The following is a 23,923-nucleotide window of genomic DNA, read 5'->3' as shown; positions in this document are numbered from 1 at the left end:
AAGTGACTCGCGGACCAAAGTTGAAGGATATATTTGGCTATTTTGGCATTGCAGTGCATCAAGCATGAATCTTTTTTTTTTCTGGTAGGGCTTGCAAGGCTACAAGCCAAACAGCCCTTTGTTACCACCACGCCCTCCAATGTCCACATCGGCCAGACTAGCATGCAAATGGAATATTCTCCTGGTTGCACGTACGCAAAGGCCTTGTGTCCATCGATCAGCATTGACGTCGCATCATAGGCTTCGAGAACACGCGGTCACGCACACTTTAGCTCCTGAGTCCTGTCCAGCAACGAGGCGAGCTGCCACTCGCGTGCACGCCGGGCGCGAGATGGCGCCTGCGGCGGGCCGGCCGAGCCTGACGGTGCTGGCGGCGCTGGACTCGGCGCGCACGCAGATGTACCACCTCAAGGCAGCGACGGCCCTGGGGGGGGGGGGGGGGGGGGGGGGGGGCGAGGCGGCAGTCGCCCCGGGCCCCCCGGAATGATTGGCCCCACCCCGGAATTGATGTAGTCGCCCCGGAACTGCAGGCTTTGCTTTCCTGCATTACTTCCTTGGGAACACCAACCGCCAAGAGTAAATCGCGGAAACAAAACGGAAGCCGGAAGGACTCGGAAAACTCGCGCCGCTCGTCACGTTTGCTCGCCAAAATCTGCACGGCACATCGCTTCGCTTGCCTCTGTGGCTCCGTCTCCGCCTCCGCTCATCGCGGCCGCCGCCGCTTGCTGTCAGTCTGTCACCCACGCCGGCCACGCGCGGCGCAAGTACGACACTGCCTCAACAATGCAGTACCAGATCGCTGAGGCGCTGATTCGCTGTAGGGCAACCATCCGTGGTATAATTTTTTTCTATGCTTTAGATGATTATTGATTACTAATTAGACTACTGTTTAGATATTTAAATGAATTGTTTGGGAATTTTACAGCAGGCCATTTGTAATTCATCGGTTTAATATTGTCTCCTTATCGCTTTGCTCATTGGTGAACATTGGCTCATCAGTGCCACATAATCGGTAATAATTTTTTAAGTTTATTCAATATTGTTGTAACTAAGCGATAGCTTCAATTCATAATTTTTTTTTTAATTTCAGCATATAGCCATGTCATCTAGAAGGTATCCATCCAGTTCTGAGAAAAGGAAGAGGAAGAAATGAGCAGATGAGTTCATAGAAACATAGAGAGGAGCCATGGATAAATTTTTTTCTAGTAATTCAAGAAATTCAAGGAATCAAAATGAGATGGCTATAGTTGCTATGGAGGAGCAACCTGATAATAACCTAGAAGATCAGGGCTTTACACCAGAAGAAAATATTGACACCAATAGGAATGATAACAATGTGAGTGATCATGAGCCTATGGTTAATTCACCTCCTACAGAAAATGCTAGTGTTGATGAACAACCTGTTTTTACTGAGGATATTTATGATCCAAGAAATTGGGATAATCTTGATAACAAGTCAAGGGACATATTAGTAGAGAAGGGACCCATCAGAGATGAAAATATTGAATTTCCTTTGGATACCAATGGCAGACATTTTTCATATACTCATTACTCTAGAAAGATGAGCAATGGAGAAGTTTATGATAGAAAGTGGTTGGTATATTCAAAACATGTTGATAGAGTGTTTTGTTTTTCATGCAAGCTTTTCAATACAGAAAACTGTAAGAGTTCATTGGGTCATGAGGGGTTCAAAGATTGGAAGCATATTAATGAGAGGTTGAAAGAACATAAGGCTAGTATACAACATATTACAAGCATGAACTCTTGGAATGAACTGAGGGTGAGGCTCGGTAAGTATTGAACAATTGACAAAAACATTCAGCAGCAAATCACCAAGGAGAAAGAGCGTATCAGGCAAGTTTTACAAAGAATAATTGCTGTTGTGAAATTTCTTGGTAAGCGGAATTTAGTTTTCAGAGGACGAGCAACTTTACAATGATCAAAATGGTAATTTCTTAGCTTGTGTTGAGATGATTGCTGAATTTGATTTGGTTATGCAAGATCACCTCAGACGTATTCAAAACAATGAGATTCATTATCACTATCTTAGTCATAAAATTCAGAATGAGTTGATTTCTCTTTTAGCTTCTGACATCACTAAATCTATCATAAACACTGTTAAAGAGGCCAAATATTTTTCAGTTATTCTTGATTGTACCCCTGATGTCAGTCATCAAGAACAAATGAATTTGTTGATCCGATGTGTTAATATGTCTACTGGTAAAGTTGAGGAGTATTTTTTGGGTTTCATGATACATCTGGTGAGGGACTTTTTAATTCATTACTTGATTCCATTAAGTCCTTTGGCCTAAATATTGAAGATGTTAGGGGTCAAGGTTATGATAGTGGATCTAACATGAAAGGAAAGCACAAGGGCGTGCGAAGACGACTGCTTCATATAAATCCAAGAGCTTTGTTTTTGCCATGTGCTTGTCATAGTCTTAATCTTACACTTTGTGACATGGCTAAATCTTGTGGAAAAGCTATTTCATTTTTTGGAATTGTGCAACGAATATATACATTGTTCTCTAGTTCTACTAAAAGATGGGATGTTTTGAAGTATCATGTTGAAAGTTTAACTATGAAGTCATGGTGCAATACTCGTTGGGAGAGTCGGATCAAAAGTGTCAAAGCAATAAGATTTCAAGCTCCTCAGATAAGGTCAGCTTTGCTTCAGTTGAGTACCGATAAGGATACCGAATCAAAGGATAGGAGTGATGCAAAAAATTTATTTGATCTTCTTGGTATCTTTGATTTTATACTTGGTATGGTTATTTGGTATGATATTTTATTTACAGTAAACAAAGTGAGCAAGCAGTTGCAATCCTCATCCATGTGCATTGATTCTACATTAATGAGAATAGAAGATACAATGAGTTACTTTCAGAACTATAGAAATAATGGATTTGCTTCTAGTTTGATCATTGCCAAAGAGATTGCATCTGAATTGGGTGTAGAGCCATCATTACCAGTGAAACGTCATGCTAAGAGGAAGAAACAATATGATGAAACTGATTGTGAGGAAGCAAATCTTGAAGCTGAAAAAGCTTTTGAAGTTAATTATTTTTTGGCCGTTGATATTGCAATTAGTTCATTAAAAAGTAGATTTGAAGAACTCCAATCATTCAAAGACATATTTGGATTTTTGATGGACTCCATAACCTTGAAGTCATTGGATACTATTGAACTAAGAGAATGTTGCACCAAATTTGCAAACACTTTCTCTTTTGATGGCTCATCAGATGTTGATCTAAATGATCTAATTTCAGAGCTTAGTGTTTTGCAGTTGACTTTATTAGATAAACCAATGTCTGCCATGGATATTTTTGAGTATGTTAGAGAAGTGGATTCTTATCCTAATACTTCTATTGCTTATCGACTTTTATTTACTGTGCCCGTGACCGTTGCGTCAGCTGAAAGAAGTTTTTCAAAGTTGAAGTTGCTGAAGAATTATTTGAGGTCCAAAATGTCTCAATAAAGACTAAATGGTTTGGCTATTTTATGCATCGAGAAAATATTATTGGATGAAATTGATACTGATGCTATCATCAATGACTTCGCTTCGAGACATGTTAGAAGACAATTTTAAGGTAATCACATATTTATATTTTTTTTCTTATGATGAATAATTTTTTGATATACTTTTAAATGTTTATTAGCAACATGTATTATATATATTATTATAATAAGAGCCTCTATATTAACACTTGCCCCGGGCCCCTAATTTGTCAGGACCGTCGCTGCTAATTTGTCAGGACCGTCGCTGCCTCAAGGCGATCGCCACGTCGGCATGGGCTTCTTCACGGGGGCCTACGACCTGTTCTGCATCTCCACGGTGTCCAGATTGCTCGGCTGCCTCTACTTCGAAGGCGAGAAGTATGAGCCCCAAGACAGGCCAAGCAGGCAGCCCATGGCTGTCGACGACATGGTGGTCGGCGTCACGCTGGTCGGTACGCTCATGGGGCAGCTCGCCTTCGGCTACCTTGGTGACCGGCTTGGCCGCAAGCGCATCTACGGCGTCACGCTCGTCCTCATGGCCGTCTGCGTCCTCGGCTCGGGAATGTCGTTCGGGTCGTCCCGGAGAGCTGTCGTGGGCACTGTGGCAGAACCAACCTGAATTACACCGGCTCAAGTACGCAAGTCCTCTTTTAAGGGCTCCAACGTACTTCAAACAGTGTAATACCTTGGCCTGTCGGGTAATGTCCCGATAAACCACGAATGCAGGAGCAAACAAGGTACCTCGCACAAAGTCGAGTCCACAAATACAATCACCGTCATATTTTACATCACAGACATTTATAACACATGAGTTGTCAAAAGTAATATTAGCTTCAACTGATAGGATTTATTACAAGTGGGTTCAAGTTTTCAAGTTTACAGCAGCGGAATTTAAACCACAACCCCTATACACATCGCCAGTACGGATATCATGCTAAGCCCTGGCATGATATCACTCGGTAGGATCAGTGTTGGCCGGGGACGGGTCCCACTCCATGGACCAACCATCGGGCAGAGTGTAAGGCAATGGCATAGGTAGAGCAGAATCCTCAGGGGGATTACCTGAATAAAAGTCACAATGCAAAACTGAGTATTTTAATACTCAGCAAGGCTTACCCGTTTCATGGTATAGTTAGCCATGTAACTAGACTTATGAGGGCTTTAATGGTTGTGGGTAAAATTTTCAGCTGAAAAGCAACAAAGAGTAGATCCTTAATTTCAGCTTTCAAGTTCTATGTGATTATCCATTCTAGATAAGCACCTATAGCTATTCAAGCATGGTAGAATCTTTAGCCAAACATCATCTTTGATAACCATAAGGTTGCTCTTGTTACTCTATGTGGCAAAGGGATCAAGCAGTCTCAATCTCCGCGAGAAACGGATGATTCCTGAATCGAATTTCAGCCTTGCAAGGGTAAACCTAACTCACACGCTTGGAACATTCAACGCTTGTTCTGAAGCAACCGTTTGCCTTTCATTCCGACTTGTGGATCAGATCCACCACAAGCGACTGCAGGACCATACGCACATCCAATGTGTAGGACGTACGTCTGTAGTGCGACTACACGACCGTACTCCTGGTTGCCTTGCAACACGTATTCCCACACGTCGAAGTGAGTAATAGGAAAAACCGAATACGAGTGGTGGGAGGTATGTCCACTCCTCGGACCAATTGGTTACTAGGCTTACCGCTTACCATATTTTGCGGCATGTGGCTAGTACTTTCAAACGCTTAACCACCGCTACCACACACTGCGACCTTAACCAAATTCACCAACAGAGACGGGTATCATCTCTATCATGATACATCACCTAAATCCCGTCCGTCATCCTTATAGTGATTACAGAAATGTAAACATTGCAATCCCTATATCGCGCGAGTGACAGGAAATCACCCGACTTCTACCGGTCCTATTAGCATAACAGCTATTCGAACTCAAGTTCTAGTATTCAGTACATTGGTTTCTAGGAAAATGCAACTAGGGTTTTCCCATACAATTTCTAAGAACTTAATGCATAGATAGGTATAAATAAATATAGATTGCAATGTAAATAAAGTAGGGGGTTATGTCCGGGGCTTGCCTTCTGGGGTGGGGTTGGGGGCAGGAGTGTTAAAGTTTTCCGAACTTTGGTTCGGAGCTTCAGTTAAATTCTCGACGACGTTCCCGGGGTCTTCAGAAATTTCCTCTCCTTGATCCAGGATCAGTTCGTAGTCTCTGTCGGCGAGAGTAGTTGAGTCTATATCATATGCAAAGATGTAATTTAACGGATGCATATACTTTTATTTTATTTCACGATGAAGTTGCAATCCAATGAAAACATAATTTACTCATCAAACATCTCATTTACCCACTTTACTGGGCAGTCATTTATCGGGTATAAATTAACCTAGTTAGCTACATTAGACAACATGAGTTGTTGTTACAAAATAAACTACCATAGCACTGGGGTTGAAATTATGGATTAAGTTGTGTTTGAGCCATTGTAAGTTTATCAAGGTTTTATTTTTACACAAATTAGGCCACAAGGATAAATAATAATAGCACTAATATATCAAGTATGAGTTATAACTGTATTTACACACAAGATTTTGTTTTAGATTTTTGTGCATGGGGTATACTACTTAAGTTTAACACCTCAGAATATTTTCATAATTTTTAAACATCTAGAACTGTAGATCTTAAATATCCAAGGTTAAATAGACATTATCTATGATTAAACTCATTCCTTATGAAAATATCATATAAATAGTAGGTTAATTATTTTTCATAAATACTACATGCCAAAGCAACACTAACTCAATTGGTTTCACATTTTTACCATTTTTTACTATTTACTATGCATTTTCTTAGTCTACAACTACTTAAACTTAACATTTAAATTAGAGTAGAAACTATTTAGAAATTGAAAGTCAACCTATAAGGAAAGTTGTAGATCTTAGAATAAGGAATCCAACAAATTTTAGTTTGCATTTTTATGATTTTTCCTTGAATTGCTATGGAATTTCAAAGTTGGCAGCAGAAATAACAAAGAGGTCCTTAATGACACTATTCCTCTGAGTCTTAGGCTTTGCAGACAGCCCCCTGGGCTTTTGCATCTTCCAGTCCGAGGTCCCTGGCCGTGGTCAGAGAGGGAGGTGCGGGGTTAACCGGCCAGTTCCGGCGCCGGCGATCGCCGGCGGCGAGGGTGGAGGGGCGGGGAAGCATCACAAGGTTCTTGCGCACCTGTGGACGCTCGGGATCGGGTCGGGGTGAACTGTAGCGGCGGCGCGGTGGGAGAAGTGCGGCCGGCGGCGGAGGTGAACGGCGGGGGCGGTGCTCCGGTGGTCGGGGGTGGCAAGGAAGAGGTCAGGAAGCTTCGGGGCGGTGTGGGGAAGCTCGGTGTGGGGCCAGTTGGGGTCGAGAAGGGCCGGAGAGGGGTGCTCCACGGCGAGCAGGGGGCGGCAGCGGGCGGCGCTCGTCGGCAACGGTGCTCCGGTTGGAATTCGTCGGTGTTTAGAGGCTGGTGAGCACGAGCAAGCACCGGGGAAACTTTCTAGGGGGTTGATGGGGGCAATGGGCGCTTGGTGGCGGCTGTCCATGGCGGCCCGTGGTTCCCCGGAAAGGGAAAGCGGGCGGCGGTGCTAAGCAGAGGTCCGGGGTTGGGAAAACGGCAGAAGACCAGGGGAACGGGTTGTGTGGCAGAACCAACCTGAATTACACCGGCTCAAGTACGCGAGTCCTCTCATCGCCGGCGGCGGGGGAGAAGAGGGGGAACAGCATGAGGGAGTCGAGGGCAACCTTCTGGGAGTTTTGGATGGGGTCGGGGAGGTCTGTACGGGCCCGCCCACGGCGAGGCAGAGGCGGCGGCCGGGGAAGAACGGCGCGGCGGCGCTCCGGCGTCCGAGCGGGGAAGAAGAATGGCTGGAAAGCTGCGCGAGGATGAGGTGGAGCTAAAGATGGGGTCAGCGCAGGCGGAGCAGCGGTGGAGGGGTGGGGCGACGGTGAGCTCGAGCTCGCCGGCGTTCGGGCGGCAATGGCGGCGGCGTTCCGAGGCGTGGGAGTGGAGAAGGAAGGAAGGAATGCGCCCATTAGCTTCGCGGGGTAGTAGTAGTGCCATAGCGCGCGCAAGCACGAGGACTGGACGCTCGGTTTGGGGCTTGCCACGGCGGCGGCTCGGTGGCGGCCAAGCGGCGGTGGCACGCGCGTGGCGAGCGCAGGGGACGCCAGGGAGGGAGAGGAGCAGAGGTGGGGGAGGTAGGAGGCGACGCGTGGGCATGTGTAGCAGCTGGAGGTGGCGCTGCGGCGGCGGTGAAGCGGCGGCCAGAGGGCAGTGCTGCCGGCGGCAGAGCCGAACAGAGCAGGACCCACGTGCGGGAGAAAGAAGAAGGGAGGGGAGAGGTCCAGGGGACTGGTTTGTGATTTCCAAAAAGTGTAGGGACCTCTCGGTAAACTAAAATTTTTCACTGCTACAAAGGTCAAATGAGAAAATGGTCAACATGAAAGTTGTAGAGTTTTTCAAACTCTACAACATTGCTTTAGGGCTTAGGTTCAGAAAATCAAAGTTTACAACTCTTTAAGTTAAGTTTATGAATAAAGGTAGAATTTGAATTACTTTTGTCTTTATTCAAATAATTTGATCAAACCTTGGGTATGTTTACAAATTTTCCTGAAATGTAATGATTACTTGTATTTTTTTCATATTGGTCCTCAAATAAACCTAATTTTGACTTTTATATTTCAACCATTTCACATGTAAACCCTTATATTTGTGTTAATTATACATAGGTCCTTAGTTTCATACAAAGTCTATTTCTCTTAGGTTTTAACTTAATATTTGTACTTTTCTTCTCTATGGTCATTTGGATTTGACATTTAATAACATTTTTACACAATTGCACATAGGGACTTATAAAATTCATAATTTACAAATATACCCCTAATTCTCTGTACAACTCATATACATCATAGCATGTATACAACTCACTAATACCTAGTGTCTATATCTCTAATCACCTGAATGTTACAACCTTCCCCCCTAAAAAGAATCTCGTCCCGAGATTCCGAAGCTGAACAGAATCGGATGATTAGATTTGGGAATTGGCTTGAAGAAAGTCTAGGAAATTTCGTTGAAGATAAGACTCTGTCTCCCAAGTTGCTTCCTCCTCGGTGTGATGATCCCATAAGATCTTATACATCTTAACTATCCTTCTTCTGGTGAGCCTTTCCTTGGTATCCAAAATTCGAACAGGTTGGTCGATGTAAGATAGATCGGGTTCAATCTCAATGGCACATGTCTCCACGATTTCCATTGGTACTTTGACACACTTCCTAAGCTGAGAGACGTGGAAAACATCATGAATGGCAGCCAATTGAGATGGAAGGCGAAGTTTGTAAGCCACTGGGCCACAAACATTGAGAATTTCAAAGGGTCCGACATATCGAGGTGCTAACTTCCCTTTTATACCGAAACGTTGGACACCCTTGGTAGGAGATACTCGGAGATAGACAAAATCCCCTACTTGAAATTGTAGAGGTTTCCTCCTCTTATCTGCGTAGCTTTTCTGTCTAGACTGAGCAGTTTTAAGATTAGATTGAATAACCTTAACCTTATCTTCGGCTTCAACAACTAGGTCTGGTCCGAAGATTTTGCGTTCACCGGTCTCAGACCAACTTAAAAGAGTTCGACATCTGCGACCGTATAACGCTTCAAAAGGAGCCATTTGAAGACTAGCTTGATAACTGTTATTGTAAGAGAATTCAGCTAGAGTAAGGCACTTGTCCCAACTTGTACCATAGTGAATAATACAAGCTCAGAGCATGTCTTCAAGAATTTGATTAACTCGCTCAGTCTGTCCATCCGTTTGAGGATGATACGCAGAACTTCGTATCAGTTTGGATCCAAGAGCTGATTGTAACTGTTCCCAGAAGCGTGCAATGAACTGGGGTCCTCTATCAGAGATGATAGTTTTAGGAACACCGTGTAATCGAATGATTTGATCAAGATAGATCTCTGCATACTTCTTAGTTGAATAAGTGGTATGCACAGGAAGAAAACGAGCTGTTTTTGTGAGTCTATCAACGATTACCCATATGGAGTCATGCTTTTGAGATGTGCTGGGAAAACTGACAATAAAATCCATGCTAATGTCTTCCCATTTCCATGACGGAATGGGTAATGGCTGAAGTGTACCAGATGCTTTTAAGTGGCTGGCTTTGACTCTCTGGCAAGTACCACACTCAGATACATATTTGGCAATTTCTCTTTTCATTCTGGTCCACCAAAAATGTCGTCGTAGATCTTGATACATTTTGGTGCTGCCAGGATGAATAGAGAATTTGGATAGATGGGCTTCGTCAAGGATTTGTTTACGCAGTGGATGATCTTTAGGTACAACAATGCGATTGTTGAACCATAGGACTCCTTGATGATCGGTGTGGAAACATTTATATTTGCCTTCTCCCAGAGATAGCTTTGATTTGATGATTTTGATTCCCATATCATGTAGTTGCGACATGATGATTCTATCCTGCAGAGTAGACTCAATGGATAGCAGATTCAGACTACCTTGAGGAACGATCTCTAGATTGAGTTTCCTCATCTGATGGCAAAGAGTGTCACTAAAGGTGGATATGGATAAGCAGTGACAATGTGACTTGCGGCTAAGTGCATCCGCAAACCACATTGGCTTTGCCTGGATGGTAGTGTACTTCAAGGTCATAGTCTTTAATCAATTCTAACCAACGTCTTTGCCTCATATTTAGGTCAGCTTGAGTGAAAATATACTTGAGGCTCTTATGGTCAGTGTAGATATTACACTTAGCGCCCATAAGATGATGTCTCCAGATCTTGAGAGCATGGATAACTGATGCTAATTCAAGATCATGTGTTGGATAGTTTTGCTCATGAGTCCGAAGTGCTCGGGATGCATAAGCAATAACCCGGTTGTTTTGCATAAGGACACAACCAAGGCCAATTCCGGAAGCATCGCAATAGACATCAAAAGGTTGAGTGCTATCTGGTTGAGCTAGCACTGGAGCAGTTGTTAGGAGTTTTCTCAAGGTATGGAATGCTTCCTCACATTTGTCATTCCAGCAGAATTTAACTTCTTTCTTTAATAGCTCAGTCATGGGTTTAGCTATCTTGGAAAAGTCTGGAATGAATCGGCGATAGTATCCCGCCAATCCAAGAAAACTTCGAATTTGATGGACTGAAGTTGGAGGGTTCCAGTCCATAACTTCTTGAACTTTGGTTGGATCAACCGATATGCCTTCACTGGAAATAGTATGTCCTAAAAATTTCACACTATCCAGCCAGAATTCACACTTCGAGAATTTGGCATAAAGGCGATGATCACGTAGTCGTTGAAGAACGACACGTAAATGATTAGCATGGTCTTCTTTGGTTTTGGAGTATATCAGAATGTCATCGATGAAGACCACGACGAATTTATCGAGTTCCGGCATAAATACGGAATTCATGAGATACATGAAATATGCCGGTGCATTAGTGAGTCCAAATGACATAACCAGATATTCATAAAGTCCATATCTGGTCGAGAAGGCCGTTTTTGGAATGTCACAAGGCCTAATCTTGATCTGATGATAACCAGAGCGTAAGTCAATCTTCGAGAAGACCTTAGCTCCGGCTAGCTGATCGAACAAAATGTCAATGCGGGGAAGAGGGTACTTATTTTTGATGGTAACCGCATTGAGTGGACGGTAATCGACACATAGCCTTAGGCTATTGTCTTTCTTTTTGACAAAGAGAGCAGAACAACCCCAAGGTGAAGCACTTGGACGTATATAACCCTTATCAAGAAGATCTTGGAGCTGGATTTTTAGTTCTGCTAATTCATTTGGAGGCATGCGATACGGCCTTTTTGAAATAGGAGCAGTGCCCAGTTGAAGTTCAATGATAAACTTGATGTCTCTATCTGGTGGCATTCCAGGCAAGTCATCTGGAAAGACATCGGGGTATTCACATACTATAGGAATATCCTTGACTTGGATATTTGTGATGGCATAGGTGCAAGGATGCAAACATTTTGGCTGAGGCAGATAAAGGGTGGTGATACCATAGTATGGTGAATCAATTTCAACAACTCGGGAAGAAATATCTAGCCGCACTTGATGTTTAGTCATCCAGTCGGTCCCAAGTATAATATCAATACCCTCCAAACTTAGTAAAACCAAATCAGTTTTGATTTCTATGCTACCTAACTGAATTGGTACACTTTTAACCATTTGGTTGGAGGTGATTTTTCCTCCAGGGGTAGAGATTATGTATGACCCCTGGGTAGAACCAAGATCGAGTCCTAATCGGGTACCATAGTTGTTACTAATAAAACTATGTGTTGCTCCCGAATCAAATAATGTAACAACTGGTTTGTGGTGAATAGAGAATGTACCCGACATGACGGGAGCTCCATCAGGAAGTTCTGCCAGAGTGGTGAAATTAATCCGTCCTTGCCGGACTTGCATCATTGGTTTCTTGCCCTTGTTCTGGTTACCCTGAGTAGAACTCTGCCCTTGGTTAGGTTTCTTGGGCCGCGGACAATCTCTAATGAAATGATCCGCGCTTCCGCAATTGAAACAGCGATAATTGCTGCTTCTCTGTGGAACTTGTTGAACATTTGGCCGTGGGCCAGATTGTTGTGGTTGTTGCGGAGGAACGGGAGGTCTATACCTTCCTTGCTGTTGGGGTGGCCTGAAAACCAATCTACCAGTTGGGGCATTCCGCCGCGGTGCTCTGAACGGTGTATTGGGAACAACCCGATACCTCGGTGATTGAGCACTCGAGGGTCCAGTAGGAGTCTTTCTTTTCTTCTCAGCATGATGTGCTATGATGCAATCTTCTTGAGTTAAAGCCATATTAACCAGCTCGCTGAAAGTATTAGCCCTCACAAGATTCAGGCGTTTCTTGAGCTTGGTATTAAGGCCTCGACGGAAACGATCTTGTTTCTTGGCATCATTATCCGCATGATATCCTGCATATTGACACAGATGATTGAAGTTCTGTGCATACTGCAGGACTGTACTGGTGCCTTGGGTAAGTGCTAAGAATTCATTCAACTTTCGCTCCAGCAATCCTTCAAGAATATAGTGTGCTCTAAAGGCTGCCCGAAACTCATCCCAGGTGATAACATGCCCTGCAGGTTGCATGGCATAGAAATTGTCCCACCAGATGCGAGCAGCACCTCGGAGTTGCTGGGCGGCAAAGGAAGCTTTGCTGGAGTCCGCACAAGGTATTGTCAACAGAGCGAACTTTGATTCAATTATATGAAGCCAAGCATCAGCGTCCAAGGGTTCTTCAGCTTTACTGAAAAAGGGAGGCTGGGTACTGATGAAATCCTGGTAACTGGCCACGGAAGGATTGCGGTCATCATGACCTCCGCGGAACTGTTGATGTTGCTGGTTCAGTTGTGCTTGAACCAGCAAGTTGAGCAGCTCAGTTTGCCGATTCATAACCTCGGCAAGGTTAGGAGGTGGTGGTGGCGGTTGTTGAGAACCGCTAGCCTAATCTGCCCGGAAACCTTCCAGGGTTCCGCGCGTGGCTCCAACCATCTGAAACAAAGGAGATGTCCATCATTAACCATATAGCCTTACTCCTAATTTCAGAAGATACACGACTTAGATAAACAATGCATACACTCCATTCAATCATCTCATTTCAGAATCATAGGGATAGTGAACAAGATGATAAAACAGGAAACTTATATTACAACACTGATTCTGATCGTTATCCATATCACGCATCCGAAAGATCCCTACGCTGGCCATCTATGTTACAACAAATGGCATGAGATCTAGCTAAGTTACTCACTACCTAAGTTATTACACTCCCCACAAGTTACATCTAGCTAGTCGATGATTTACGAAACTAGAAATCGTCGAAGTTGCCTATAGACGACTGACTGCCAGAGGGAGAGTGATAGGGACTAAGAACAGGGTCCCCATGCTTAGAGTCAATCTCTGAAACACCCTCAATCTCTTCTGGATCTTCTTCTTCTTCTTCAGGCATTATGGGTATAGCAGGAAATATCGGTTGCTGCTGCACTTCCTCAATGTGAGCCTGGGCATCATCAGCTTCAAGTATCAGATCATGAATTTGTGCCTGTAGGAACTCAATAACAGTGTCACGCTGAGTGATAATATGATCACTCTCATTGATCTGATCTTCACGATGGAGGATTGTCTCATCCCTTGCTGCAATGATTTCATCCTTTTGAGTCACAAGGCTTGTAATTCCACTATTTGGGTCACTTGACGGTCAGCATTCTGATAGTGGCTTTGAGCCACACCAGTTAACTGACTCATACCGTGACGCAGTAGAATCTGGTAATGATGTTGCACATCCATGAACCTGGTAATGATACGGACGGTTTCTTCAGCCAGATCTCCTAGCATATGACCAAGATGCTCTGTCCGAAAATTCCATTCCGAATTATCAGGATCTATGGTAGGAAATAAACCAATAGGATATGCGGCAACTTCTGTCGGATGCTGATTGCTGAAAAGTTTGATAGCTTCCAAGGCAGCAGTTTCAAGGGTATCAACCAGACGATATCCAACCACTTCCACTTCTATGGGATGCCATGAGGAGCGGAAAGGGTGTTGAGGAATTATCATCTTAACCCTGCACCGAGGAACTCCTTCTTCACGATATTCTACCCCATCGTATTGAGGAGGCTCTGTATAATGAAACAGACTTAAGGATTCCCACAAGAGACGAGGAAACCCTTCCCAATGTAAAGCATTGGTGTGGAAGTGCCCCTCCTGATCCCAAAAGGCATTGGAAGGAGCAGCCATCTGCGACAACAATGCAAATGGTAAGATATATTTACCCTGTAGAAAGCTCACCAGGTAAATGGATTAAGATAGCTGATTCTGATAACAGCAAAGGCTGGAAATCAGATGGATACTTAAGGGACTCAGCTAAAGATTGTTATTTACCCAAACTAAGAAATACCAACATGTTATCTATTTCTTAAAGAAACAAAATTAAAGATCCATTTTGTTGATTAATGTATTATGCATGCACGCACTATTCGATTCTCACAAACAAAAATAATTACCAAGTAATTTTGGTCTTACGTGGTTAGTTACGGTGGCACAATATAAATACGTCTCTCTCTATTAACTAGTCGATAAGTTCTATCCGTCCTAGTTTCGTAATCGTGGTTAGTGTACCTGCAGAAAACCACAATAGATATATATATATCCAATGAACCTTTCATGCCAGCATGTCATGAAAGCGTCCCCATTCTTTACTGCTCACTATAGAAACAGCATCTATACAATTACTGCCGTACAGACAATGTTAACATACGTTATCGAAACAACGTATTCACGGGGGTACCGCAAAAATGCGGGGGTATGAACAGTGATCGCCATACCCTGCGCCGAACCATCTACTCCCAATGTAGTCAACCAAAGTTGGTACATTGGCAGCATCTCAAGTAAGCCACTGCTTGAGAAACAGCGTTCGGTTCGCATCACCGACAGGAAGGCCAAGCTCCCTCAGTTGGCTGAGGATCCTTACCTTCTTACCTCACGATTGAAGATGTCGTTACAGAAAGTAAGGTCGGGTTGTGCATGAATTTAAGTTTTGGCAGGAAAGTAATGCTGAGAGTTAGAGTTATATATATATTACAGCCACCTCTAATTCCCTTCTTAATATCACCCTAGGGCTTTTCGTACTATAAATAAACCTTAACAAACCCAACGTAGTTCGCAAATACTTGATTAACAAAATAAATTAATTTTAAGGCTAAATATATCTCCAGGGTACTCTTGTTAGCTCTGATACCAGCTGTGGCAGAACCAACCTGAATTACACCGGCTCAAGTACGCGAGTCCTCTCTGGAGGGCTACCTCGTGCTTCAAACGGTATAATCCTATTGGCCTGTCGGGTAACGTCCCGATAAACCACCGAATGCAGGATCCAACAAGGTACCCCACATGAAGGTGAGTCCAGAGATATAAATGCCAATACATTTTACACCACAGGCAGATATAATACAAAAATTTTACAAAGCATCAGTAGCTCCCACTGTGGGGAGATTATTACAAAACAGGTTTAAGTTATAAGTCAAGCAGCGGAGTTTAAAAGCGTAAACATTGTACACGTCGTTATTACAGATATTATGCTAGCCCTGGCATAATATCACTCGGCGGAATCTGTGTTGGCCGGGGACGGATCCCACTCCACGGACCAACCATCAGGCAAGGGATAGGGCCACGGTGTAATGAAAGCTGGCTCATCAGGGAGATTACCTGAAGTAGATCAACAAAAGCAAGGCTGAGTATACTAATACTCAGCAAGACTTACCCGCTCATGGTATACTTAGCCATGTATCTAGACTTATGCAGGCTTTTCAGGTTTTGGGTAGAGTTTTCAGCTGAAAAGCAACAAGAGTAGATCCTTATTTCCAACTTTTAGCTTTCAGATTCTAGTTGATTAACCATTCTAGGTAAGCACCTATAACTACTCACACATGGTAGAATTTTTAATCAAACATCATCTTTGATAGTCACAAAGTTCCTCTTGTTACTCTATGTGGCAAAGGGATTAAGCAATCTCAATCTCCGCGAGAAACGGATGATTCCTGAATCGAATTTCAAAACCTTGCAAGGGTAAACCCAACACACACGCTTGGAACACCAAAGGGTCGTTCCAAAGCAACCGTTTACCTTTCATTCCGACTCGTGAATCAGATCCACCACAAGTGACTGCAGGACCATACGCACTTCCAAAGTGCAGGACGTACGTCTGTAGCGCGACTACAAAACCCGTACTCCTGGTTGCCCAGCAACACGTATTCCTACACGTCGAACCAAGTAACCAAAAGAAGCAAATACATGTGGTGGGGGGTATGTCCACTCCTCGGGCCGATTGGCTACTAGGCTTACCGCTTACCATATTTCACGGCATGTGGCTAGTACTTTCAAACGCTTAACCACAGCTACCACACACTGCGACCTTATCAAAGTTCAACAACACAGATGGGGTATCATCTCAACCATGATACCTTACAAAACTCCCGTCCGTCATCCTTATAGTGATAATAGGAATTTAAACATTACAACTCCTATATCGCGCGAGTGACAGGGAATCACTCGACTTTTACCGGTCCTATTAGCATGGCAGCTAGTCAGACTCAAGTTCTAGTGTTCAATACATCGGTTCCTGGAATTATGCAACTAGGGTTCCACACAATTCCTAAGAACTTAATGCATAAAGATATATTTAAATAATATAGTTCGCAGTGTAAATAAGGTAAGGGTTATGCCGGGGCTTGCCTTCGCTGGTGGGATTGGGGTTAGTCAAATTAATATCTTCCGAACCTTGGTTCGGGGCTTCAGAGAATTTCGCGACGAGGTTCCCGAAATCTTCAGAACAAACTCCTTCTGGTTCTGGAATCAGCTGATAATCTCCGTCAGAGAGAGTGGTCGAGTCTATATGAGATGCAGAGTTTATAAGTTATGGAATGCATATACTTTTATGTTATTTCACAATAAAGTTGCAATCCAAACAGAAGAACATTATATTTCAACAAACAACCTAACTACCCTGCACTGGGCAGTCATTTATCGAGTACTAACTAAACTAACTAGTCACATTAAGCAATAGGGTGGGTTACCCTAAACATTCAACTAACTACATTAGGTAGCATAGCTGGTTGCCATAAGCAACAACTAAACACAATTTGCAATTTCCATTTATTTTATTAATTAAACATTGTAATTAACCTTAGGTTATTATTTAATTATAACCAACTTTGAATTAATTAAGCAAATCTTAAATTAGGAAAAATAAATTAATACTTATGAAAATTATCCTAAATGGGTTTAATTGAAATAACATTACTCTAAATATTTATGCAATAGATAATTAGAACAATTCACTTAATTAAACAATATGTTTAACTTGAAATAATTTTTACAGAGCAAGATATTTCAAAACAGGAGCTACAAAAATTACTGAACATAGATTGGTATTAGATCTAATTACTGAAGTTTTATTGGAATTTTATTCTAAAAGGAACTAAGTCACAAAATTAAACAAGATCAAGATGGAAATTTCAAGATGCAATTATAACTGGAGTTTTACACTAAAACTAGGGTTCCAAATTTAAGGACATCATAAACTACTCAAGACTAGTATTCCAGAAAAGTTTCATAATTTTTCATGCATAATAATTATTATTTATGAATTACCTTTGAATTTAAGCTTGAAATTTATAACTCAAGTTATATTAGGTTTCTGATTCTCAAATTTTTATGATGGATCATACTTATAAAGATCAAGTTATGGTAGAAATTTCATCCCTAAATATGCACAGATGCTTTTGAAATTAATTTGTGAAGATTTCATTAACATATAACAAAGGTAGCAAATACTCTAGCTAGAGGGCTTATCTATGCCTCAAAAATTTACACAAGGCTACTCAATGCATATGTAACATATGCTCCAAAAATCAACAGCAGCAAAGCTATAGATCACAAGACTTAATTAAAGCATCCCTTTACTTGTATTTAGAATACAGAACAAACTATGCATTTTCATAGCATGATCATGAAATAAAAGTTGTAGAATTCATCATAAGGATTCTAACCCAACAAGTTTGGTATTTTTCTGATTTTTCTATGATTTCCTACACATTTTTGAACTTCACTGATTTGAAATAGAGGAAGGGACTGAAACTTTGCATAAAGGACCCTAGAAGAATTTGAATGCTTGCAATGTAGCCCCTGGCCGGAGTCAGAGCGGGGGACACAACTTTGACCGTTGATTCCGGCGAGGCTCGTCGCCGGCGGCGGGGGAGAAGAGGGGGAACAGCATGAGGGAGTCGAGGGCAACCTTCTGGGAGTTTTGGATGGGGTCGGGGAGGTCTGTACGGGCCTGCCCACGGCGAGGCAGAGGCGGAGGCCGGGGAAGAACGGCGCGGCGGCGCTCCGGCGTCCGAGCGGGGAAGAAGAATGGCTGGAAAGCTGCGCGAGGATGAGGTGGAGCTAAAGATGGGGTCAGCGCAGGCGGAGCAGCGGTGGAGGGGTGGGGCGACGGTGAGCTCGAGCTCGCCGGCGTTCGGGCGGCAATGGCGGCGGCGTTCCGAGGCGTGGGAGTGGAGAAGGAAGGAAGGAATGCGCCCATTAGCTTCGCGGGGTCGTAGTAGTGCTTGAGCGCGCGCAAGCACGAGGACTGGACGCTCGGTTTGGGGCTTGCCATGGCGGCGGCTCGGTGGCGGCCGAGCGGCGGTGGCGCGCGCGTGGCGAGCGCAGGGGACGCCAGGGAGGGAGAGGAGCAGAGGTGGGGGAGGTAGGAGGCGACGCGTGGGCATGTGTAGCAGCTGGAGGTGGCGCTGCGGCGGCGGTGAAGCGGCGGCCAGAGGGCAGTGCTGCCAGCGGCAGAGCCGAACAGAGCAGGACCCACGTGCGGGAGAAAGAAGAAGAGAGGGGAGAGGTCCGGGGGACTGGTTTGTGATTTCCAAAAAGTGTAGGGACCTCTCGATAAACTAAAACTTTTCACTGCTACAAAGGTCAAATGAGAAAATGGTCAACAAGAAAGTTGTAGAGTTTTTCAAACTCTACAACATTGCTTTAGGGCTTAGGTTCAGAAAATCAAAGTTTACAACTCTTTAAGTTAAGTTTATGAATAAAGGTAGAATTTGAATTACTTTTGTCTTTATTCAAATAATTTGATCAAACCTTGGGTATGTTTACAAATTTTCCTGAAATGTAATGATTACTTGTATTTTTTTCATATTGGTCCTTAAATAAACCTGATTTTGACTTTTATATTTCAACCATTTCACATGTAAACCCTTATATTTGTGTTAATTATACATAGGTCCTTAGTTTCATACAAAGTCTATTTCTCTTAGGTTTTAACTTAACATTTGTACTTTTCTTCTCTATGGTCATTTGAATTTGACATTTAATAACATTTTTACACAATTGCACATAGGGACTTATAAAATTCATAATTTACAAATATACCCCTAATTCTCTGTACAACTCATATACATCATAGCATGTATACAACTCACTAATACCTAGTGTCTATATCTCTAATCACCTGAATGTTACAGGTTGTAGGGGCTCTTGTAGTGCGAATGCGCGCAAAAGATAAGGCCCTGAGGTTCTGCAGCGAGCTCTCCACGGCGGCGGCGAGGTGGTGATCAGCGGAGGCTCAGGGGGGTCGTGGTGCGTGCGAAATAGGACAGCAGGGGAGGGCTAGGGTGGCGGGCGACGTCCAGGCGACGCGTGGGGAGGGCAGCAGCAGGAGGTGGAGCAGCGGCGGCCGGCACAGCGGCGGCGGCGAGGTGCTCTGCACCAGCGGCAGAGGAGGCAGGGGGGCAGAGCAGAGCAGCGTGTTCCAGAGGAAGAAGAAAGGAGGGGGTCCGAGGGGCTCATTTGGAAAATTAGAAAATCTAGGGACCTCTCGGTAAAGTAAGATTTTCCACTAATCTAAAACTCTAATGAGGAAATGCCCAAAATAGATGTTGGAGAGTTTTTCAAACCCTACAACATTGCTTTAGGGTTTAAGTTTAAAAACCCAAAGCATACAGCTTTACATTTTAAATTTTGAGCAAAAGTGGTATTTGAATAGGTTTTGTCCTTACTGAGGTAGATTTCATGTAATTTTGGACACCATTGCAAGTTTTCATGCAATGTCATGATGACTTGTATTCTTACATTTTGGCCCTAAGTAAACTTTGAGAGTTACTTTTATACTTCATTAATTTGCATAAAAGGACCCATACTTTTGCTTTAATTACATATAGGTCCCTGTTTTCACATAAAGACCCAAATTTCCTAGAATTTAACATATCTATTGCAATTTCTTTCCTATGGTGATACAAATTTGACACCTAGTGCTATATTTTTCCTAGGTTTTGATGCTACCTCCCATTCTTACCCAATTAGCACTAAAGGGCCCATATTTTTTTAAAATTACATAAATACCCTTTTTCCCTTTGCACTTCAATTTGAACACACATAAACAAGATCAAACACGCACACTTAACACTAAGATCTAGTGTTCTAAAATTCTAAATACCTGAATGTTACAGGCACGCTCTGCTTCTTTCGCTTCTGGCTCGGCGTCGGCGTCGGCGGGGAGCACCCATTGTCGGCGACCATCATGTGCGAGTACGCCAACAGGAAGGCGCGCGGCGCGTTCATGGCCGCCATGTTAGCGATGCAGGGCGTCGGCATCGTCTTCGCGTGCCTCGTGTCCATGGTCAGCTCAGGCGTTTTCCTCCGCTGCAACTCGGCTCTGGCTTGGCGCGAGGACCGCCAGCGGTGCGGACTACGTCTGGCGCGTCGTGCTGATGTTCGCCGCGTTCCCGGCGCTCGCGACGTTGTACTGGCGCATGAAGCTGCCGGAGACGGCGAGGTACACGGTGCTCGTCGCGGGCGACGGGAAGCAGGCGGCGATGGACATGCAGGCGGTGCTGGACGTCCCGATGGACGGCGAGCAGGAGAAGGTCTCCAGGTACAGGGCAGCCAACGAGTACCCGCTGCTGTCGCGGGAGTTTGCCCGGCGCCATGGCCGGCACCTCGTCGGCACAGCCACCACGTGGTTCTTGCTGCAGATCACATTCTACAGCCAGAACCTGACACAAAAGGATGTCTTCGAGGCGATCCACCTAACGAGCAACCCCGCGAATATGAACGCCCTTGAAGAGGTGTTCCAGCTATCACGGGCCATGTTCCTCGTCGCGCTCCTCGGCACCTTCCCCGGTGTGACACCCTAGGTGTCAAATAGAGCAAACCAATAAAAATAGTGTTTGGTGTGAATTAATTTGTGTGAAAATCTAATAAAGTTATGAGAATAAGGGTATTTGTTTAAATTTATGAAGGTATAAGTCCTTTTGTGTAACTTAGTTGAAGTATAAAGTAACTTTCCAAAAATTACCAAGGGCCAAAGTGAAAAAGGTGAATGCCATCATGACCAGCCTTAAATGCTTGCAAATAAGCCCCAAAAGTTCATAAGATTTGCACTACTAGGACAAGTCTTATGTAAAAATTAATTTGAGTGCAAAATGGTGAAATAAAACTTTGTACTTTAGGTTTCTGAACTTGAGCCCTAAAGCAAAGTTATAGGATTTGAAAAGTTCTACAACTTCCATTTTGACCATTTCCCCATTAGAGCTCTAGATCAGCAGGAAATTTCTATTTTTAGTGAGGTCCTTGAAGTTTTTGCAATTTCCAACAAGGCCCTTCGGACCCCCTCCCCTCTCCTTCCTCCTCTGGCATCTCCTCTACTCCTCTGCTTCTCTGCTGCTGTGCCACCGCCCACCATTTCCGGCCGTCCCTCACCACCTCCTACCATGATCCACCTCCACGCGTTGATCTCCAGCCATAGCACCGCTCTAGCTCTCCTCTTCTGGCTTCCCGCGCGCTTGCCACGCCCCACTTCTCTCCTGTCCCTGCCCTGTCGAGCGACAGCTCGCCGCCGCCGTGGCAAATGCCGGCATCTCCTCTTTCCTTCACCCAGCTTTACTTGTCATGAGCTCCTCTAGTTCCAGCTCTTCTCATTCTTCTCGCTTTGCCTCTGCCGTGTACACACAGAAACCCTGAGAGCCACCGCCGCCATCCCCTCCAACTCCGGCGCCCTCCTGTCCGCCGTGGGCAGCCCGCTCCAATCCTCCCCGCACCACCACAACTCCCTAGAAGGCTTCCCCATACCCCACTGATGCTCACCAGTCACTTACCGAGGCCGGACCTCCACCGGAGCTACCTCACCACCGTTCTCCCTTTCGCCGGTAAGCTTCTGCCGTCGTCGAGCTTGTACCTCCACCCCTCCTCCGCCCAATTCAACTACTCCAATAGCTTCCCCTCATCCTCCTGCAGCTGTTGAGCCCAAGCTTCGCCCTCCTCCTCGCCGGGAACCTCCTCGCCGACGAGCGCCCCTCCGCCGCCGCCTCGGCTGTGACAGTTCATTTATTTGTAAGCTAGGCTTATAATTTGTTAGTGTGAAGTATGCGTTTGTTAGTGTAACGCTTGTGTGTGTTATGTGAAACTTTTGAAAATTTAAAAGTACAAGTAAAAAAGGTATTTTTATAATTATAGAAAAACCTAGGGTTGTTTTTGCAAAATGTATTTGGATTAGGGTAATTTCAAAATAAGTGAAAGGTGGTTTTGTAAACGTGTTTTTCTTATTTTGTCCCTTGTAAAAAATATATATTTATCCAAAGGTTTCATTTGAAATGTGTGTGTTGAAGTGCGTAAAAATTTTGGGTAAAGTGGTGAAAATAAGGGTATTTATGTAATTTTATAAAAGTACAAGTCCTTTTATGCAAATGTTTGATTTACAAAAGTAACTTTCAAATTTACTCAGGACTAAAGTGTAAAAGTGCAAGTCATCATGATATGTCTATCCCATCATTATGACGAGTCTATCCCGTCATCATGACGTGTCATAAATGCTTGCATTTAGGTCCTGAATTTTATAAAATTACGCTCTTTAGGATAAAAGCAATTCAAATCCGACTTTTGTTCAAAGATTCACGTGTAAAAATATAAGTTTTGAGTTTTTGAACTTGAGCCCTAAAGCAATGTTGTAGAGTTTGAAAAACTCTCCAACTTTTGTTTTGGGCATTTCTTCATTAGGGCTTTAGATTGATGTGAAATTTATGCTTTACAGAAAGGCCCCTGCAATTTTCTGAAATTGCGCATAAGTCCTTGGTGAATTCCAGTCCTTCTTCTTCTCTGTTCTTCCTTTCTCTCTGCCTTATCTTTTCACTGGCGCCTCTCTCTCTCTCCTTTGCTTGGCCGGCGTCTCTTCCAGGGAGGTCCTCCCTTGCCTCCCTCCCTCTCCTTCACCAGGCAGCGCGCAGGCACGGAGCCGAGCGAGCGGCTCGGGTGCAGCGGTCCAGGCGGCAGCAGGCGCCAGAGCGGCGGCGGCCCCACGCGGGCGCTTGGGGCTGGGCGGCGGGCGCGGCCGCGCGCGGCTCGGCGCGCGCGTAGGCGGCGCGGAAGCTGCGGCCCACGCGGAGCAGGGACGGCGCAGGCGTGCGAGCGGCGCTGGGGCGGCGGCTCACGGCTGGCGCGGAGCGCGCGGCTGGCGGGGCGGCGCGCGGAGCGCGCGGCTGGCGGGGCGGCGCGCGGGCAGCCACAGTAGGCGGACAGCGCTGGGGCGCAGGAGGAGTGGGCGCGCGTGCGGCTGGTGGCGGCGTTGAGAGGCCGGATCTTGCGGCGGTTTGCCGGCGATTGGAGGCGGGCAGGTGCCTTTGCGATGGCTCCGGAGGTGGCGGCGCTCTAGCGCTGGAACAGGAGCCGACGCAGGACGAACAGGAGCGGCTCGGCTGGCAGCGCTCGGGCGCTCGGGACCGGCAGGCGCAGGAGCGTGGGCGCGGAGGCTGGCTCGGCTGGAGCGCGACACCAGAACGGAGCGTGAGCGCGTGCGGAAGCAAGCTGGCGTGGCGGCTCGTGCG

At 44.8% G+C, this 23,923-nt stretch overlaps 1 pseudogene; it reads left to right on the top strand.

Moving 5' to 3' along the window:
* Positions 1 to 331: 331 nt before the first annotated feature.
* LOC112898149 lies at positions 332 to 21,241 on the top strand (annotated as a pseudogene).
* Positions 21,242 to 23,923: the final 2,682 nt, after the last annotated feature.

The sequence above is a fragment of the Panicum hallii genome, chromosome 6 (assembly GCF_002211085.1).
Source record: "Panicum hallii strain FIL2 chromosome 6, PHallii_v3.1, whole genome shotgun sequence".
NCBI lineage: Eukaryota > Viridiplantae > Streptophyta > Magnoliopsida > Poales > Poaceae > Panicum > Panicum hallii.
This window is presented reverse-complemented; position numbering and strand designations above follow the sequence as displayed.